The sequence below is a fragment of the Suricata suricatta genome, chromosome 7 (genome assembly GCF_006229205.1).
Source record: "Suricata suricatta isolate VVHF042 chromosome 7, meerkat_22Aug2017_6uvM2_HiC, whole genome shotgun sequence".
Lineage (NCBI taxonomy): Eukaryota > Metazoa > Chordata > Mammalia > Carnivora > Herpestidae > Suricata > Suricata suricatta.
Window position 1 is genome coordinate 80866181 of NC_043706.1, and position 5604 is coordinate 80871784.

Below are 5604 nucleotides of genomic sequence, written 5' to 3' on the forward strand. Positions count from 1 at the left end.
CTGGGTACTTTAAAGTTACTTGATATGAATAAGGCATAGGATGTGTGTATGTGTATGCATAGCTGGGTGTAGCAGACTGTGGACTGTGAGTGGCCAGGCATAGCACTGAAAATTCAGGTGGGAATAAGATTATTAATGATTGAAGGTGCCAAAATATAAAATGTGAACTCTCCATGGTATAAGCATTGGAGAACAGTTGAAAATCCCTAAGTATAAGTAACATGGTAGTATATGTGTTTGAAAAACACTGAAAATAGTTTTGGTAATGACTTGAAAATAATTTTTCCTTGAAAAGAAACACAGATGAAATCAGTGGTTATTTTGGGGGGATGAGGGAATGATACTGAGAGTGAAGATTAAGGAGTCTAAAATGGAGATGATGTGTAAGTCATGGAGCAGAAACTAGTTTCTAACTAGATATGGAAAGTAAAGGGAAAGAGAGTAAAGAATAGTGACTCATACGTTTGCAGATGAACAACAGAGATGGTGGTCCTAGCCATTAGAACTAGGGATGAAGTTCACATATTCATCCAGTTAAAGGTACCAGGAAGTATTTGGAGCTTGAACAAGAGAAAAGGGTCTGGGTTGGGGTATGGAGTTGGAGTTTTCTATAACTACGTAGCAAGGCAATCTGCTATTGTGCAAGTGATCCACCACAAAGAAAAAGAAGAGATAAGAGCAGAGGACTCTGAGTAATGCCAATATCTAAGTAGCGAGTAGAAAAAAGAGAAACCACAAATGATAGTATACGGAGTAAGAAAAGTTAAACCAGGAGAGACTGTAGCCATTAAATCGAAGAAAGGCTAAAATTTAAAGGATAATATATTAAATTGCTTTAAATTACAACCATTTTATTAGTGCTAGCAGTGGTCAGTGGTGTTATATATATTGTATGTTCATGTGAGAATAATAAGTGGAAATTAGATTTTGCCACTAGGCTATCAGGGATCTTTGAAAGAACAATTCCTGTGTAGCGGTGAGAAAAATTGTCAGTTCACAAGGAGTTAAGGAGAGAATGGAAGAAAAGGCAAAATAACCTGGCTAGGATGGAAGAAAGATAAATTAACAGAGGGGATGATGTAAGGATAAATTGGGGTTCTTTTTAATGAGAGAAACGTGAACACCTTTAGGACCATCTAATGTCGGAGAAAGAGAGAAAAATAATGGCACAAGATGGAAGGTGAAAGTAGTGCTCAGAGTACCATGGGTCAGTGTTGGATATAAAAAGGGACACACCATTCTTTTAAGCAAAAAATGAAAAATAAACAGGAAACTTAGTTAAGCATAGTTAGGGAACTATTCAAAGCATAGTTAGGTGCTTTGAATTATAACATGTTAAAGCAGTCCAGCTATTTATAATTTTAATGGCAATAAAATTAGACAAAACAGATTTTGGCTCCACGATAACACTGGTTATTAAGGAGAACTTTCCCTTAATAGAATTTGTTAATGAGTGTGTAGCACTGCTATTCTAGGAGATCTTTAAAGACAGCAAAGATAGCCATAAATCAGGAGTGATTTAGGTGAAGCCTAGTGATGAGGCCCCTGTTGATACCTCCCAGCACTGCCCATTCTGCCAGTAGACTAGATCCGAGAACGGTCATTTTGTCAGTGGCAGTTCTTAGCCCAGTTGTATGTAAATGGTATACAGTAAGTACTCAATAAATAGCTATTAACCAAATGACATTTGAGCCTCTACATTTTAAAAAGAAATACATATCAATAGTTTAACTAATTATTATCTTTGGACCAGAAAATATGAGCACCACTGGGGTTCTAATTAGGAAAATTATTAATAGAAAGACATTTTATCTGCAAGGTTTCCTTAATTTGTATTTCTGAGATAAATTTTACACATTTTGGTAGTGTTGTACTTTTGTGATTTTTGTTTCTGGCTTTGAACGCAGAAAGTCCCTGTTTTTTAAACAATCAAAAAAGAGGCACTGCATCTCAAGACCTGTTTTTAGAAGTGTAATATCTAGGGCATCATTGGGTCAGTTTCTGATATTACTTGAAGCCTCAGTGGAGTTGGTCCAAAGATGGCTATCTCATTTGTTCACAATAGGGCTCACACTATCTCTTAGGTGGGGTCCCTTAAGAGGTAGGAAACTTGAAGAAAAATTGCCCACTCTACAATCAATAGGCAATTGTTTTCTCAACTGAGAATTATTCACTTGCTTTGACCCATCTTATGGGTTTCCTCATCACTCTGCAGCTCTAAATGCAAGAGAAAACTGCCATAGGATGCTGTTGTCTGCCTGTTTTCTCCTGAAATTAGGTGATTCTTTTCCTGTCAGGAGCACAAATCTGCGTTCAGAGTCTGAGAATCTGATCCACAGCTAGTTTGTCTAAACTTCAACACTATGAAAATATAACATGTAGTTTTTACTTCTATAATATTTGGCACTTCTCTACTATTCTGACTGCCATTCTCCTCAGACCCTTTGCATTTTATTTCAAACCAATTATTTGGAGGATGTTCTCCCTTTAAATAAGACAACTATTTTAAACTATTTTAAACTTTTAACTTATGTAGATGGCATACAATATAAAATTATGGTTTCTATAGGAGCTATGACAGAATGGCCTCTTTTCTCTCTCTCTTTCTCTTTTTTTAATATAAAGAGATAGATCCCTTTAAGTATATACTGTGGAAAATGAATACATTTTTATGAATAGAAGCAAATAAACTTCTTTCTTGTAAGTTTCAGAGGGAATAAGAATATGCATGAGTAAAGTGTAGTTCACCTAGACAGAACCATGTCTTGGCTAAGATGTCATTGTCCATAGAGCGCTGTTTATCTGGTATAATTATAAATTTCAGCTGGATCCTTTGAGTACAGAGGTTCTTTAACTTTTGAATCATGAAAGGCATACCAAAGGCATCTGGAAAATATTGAGCTGACACTAGAATGAAAATGATTTACATTTTTTAAGAAGACAACTCATATAAAATTATATATACCACAAATTATCCATGTTCTAATGTTGTTTTGTGACTTATTAGTAATTACTCTATTAAAAATTAGTTTCAAAGCCATACGGTCCTGGATTTTCTTTAATAATTTCAGATAATATTTTCAAACACTTGAATATTTAACTTCTCATGGGAAACTGGTAACCTGTGTTGTTACAGGATGACAATTTATACAGACTTAAGGAATCCACATTATACTTCTTTACCCACTTATTACCTCTGCAGTCATTTGAGTTAGCTAGCTCTGCCTACCAGGACCTGGTTCAAATTCTAGATCCACTTATTAATTGTACCAGCTTGAAAAAAAAGTTATATAACTTAACTAAACCTCAGTTCTCTCATGTACCAAATGGAAATCACAATACATGTTTTACTAAGTCTTATTAAATTAAGCTCTAGATATTTCAGAGTACAGACAAGCCCTACCATTACTGTGGTAATCCTGGGGAACCTGTAAAGAACTCACTTTCACTTCAAATTCCTTAGATCATGAATTTATGAGGTGATCCAGAATCTGTATTTCTTTTCCTTGCAGGCTTCAAAACCTGATTGGTCAGTCTCCAGCACCAGTTCATATTAATCAAGTCTATAATTCTGATGCTAAACATTGAAATATATGCTACTTGGTGGCATAAATAATTATTGAGGTACTGGAATTTTGAGCCCAATGGCCAACAAGTTTTCCCTATAGATAATATACATGAATTGTCAAATTCCAACCAGGAGGCTGTTCAGTTACAACTAGAAAAATAAGTAGTAAATACACTAGTTATGTGCTCAGACCAGGTGTTCTCTTCTTCAGATACTTCAGTGGGAAAACACAGCTCAGTCAGAAGGTGACTTGATGAATATGAAATCACAAAACAACTGGAATTAACTATAAGATTTGACTAATAGCTCATGGAATTAGATGAAGCTGTAATGTTACAACTGTGCAGAAAAAGCCTTTAGCTTATATCCTCCACGTACTTGAGCTGTCCTTGGATGGATAATGATTATATTTGACACTGAACTCTGCTTATTTTATTTTCATGCTTAACCTACGTTTCTTCTGATTGATATTGATATTTTGTTGGACATGTGAATTCGTGCAATCAGGATTAATTCAAAGCTTACTTTTCTGAGAGAATTTTTGTCTTTCTATGATAGGTTGTCTATCCCTGTCCAAGTTGATTATGTCATGATCCTTCTGTTTACCGCTCAAAAGGTAAATTATTTGCAAATTCTTTGTTACTTTTTTAGTTACAATTCAGATTGGCTCCTTTCCTTTTAGCTCCTTGTAAGAATTTGCCCCCCAAATCCCATGAATTATCTTTTTAACACGTTTGTCTGTGTATTGTGTGTATGTCTGTATTGAGTGTGTATGTCCACATGCTTTAGGAAGCATGTTTAATGGAAACTGCCATGCACATCTCTTGAGTTTTAAACAAAATAATTTCTTTCCTAGCTTCTGATTTTTTTAATCTGCCATATGTAGTGATTAGAATATTTATCTGATGGTTACCAGAGAAGAGGTGGATGGGGAGATCGTTGAAATAAGGGATGGGGATTAAAGAGTACACTTATCATGATGAAAAAAATAAAATAATTTTTAAAAATATTTATCTGAGAACTTTTCCATTTTTAGTTCCTCTGTTCTCATGATTATCTTGTTATTAAAGAAGTCATGATATTGAATGATAAACAGCAGTTTATAGCATTTTTTATCTAAAAGTTTCAAATAACTGTGCCCCCAAAAAATCATATGCATTTGTTATAAGTTATAAAATAACTTGAATTTCTCTAGATTTTACTGGCAGATCTAAAAAGACAAAAATAAAAATAAGTAAAAATAAGGAGACAAAAATATTTACTAAAAAAATGTATTCCTCAACTTTATTTCAATGACTAATACAATTATTGAAGAAAAAAACAGGTACAGCTTTTTTTTTTTCTGTGTCTTTCCTGCATTCAAGATATCTAAGCAAGGCCATGGCAGGTCCCACAGAGCAAAATTCCGGATTTCTCTAAGTCTTTCCATAGGAGCCCTGATCAACTCTGCTGACAACACAGGAGCCAAAAATCTGAATATCATCTCTGTGACAGGGATTGAGGACAAGTGAACAGACTTCCTGCTGCTGAAGCGAGTGACAGGGTGATGGCCATAGTGAGGAAAGGCAAACCAGAGATCAGAAAGAAGGTATATCCAGCAGCAGTAACTCAACAAGTCATACCAGAGAAAAGATGGCCTGTTTCTCTATTTTGAGGAAAGTGAGAGGGATAGTAAATATAAAGGAGAAATGAAAGGTTCTGTTACAACGGGATGAGTTACAAAGGAGTGTGTACACTTGTGGCCCAAGATTCCATCCAGTGCTGGTTGCATGGCATGATTCTTTGATATGTTTATTTAAAAAATTAGGGGAGCCTGGGTGGCTCAGTTGGTTAAGCGTCAGACAGAGGCTCAATAATCTCACTCTTTGTGAGTTCAAGCTCTGCCTTCTTCAGCTCTATGCTGACAACTCAGAGCCTGAAGCCTGCTTCAGATTCTCTGTCTCCCTCTCTCTCTGCCCCTCCCTTGCTTGTGTTTGCTCTGTCTCTCAAAAGGAAAGAAATAAAGTTTAAAAAAAATTTAAAAATATTTCTGCCAC

General features: G+C 35.3%; 1 pseudogene; it reads left to right on the forward strand.

The window, feature by feature from the left end:
• The first annotated feature begins 483 nt into the window (after positions 1-483).
• Positions 484-5346, forward strand: LOC115295282 (annotated as a pseudogene).
• Positions 5347-5604: the final 258 nt, after the last annotated feature.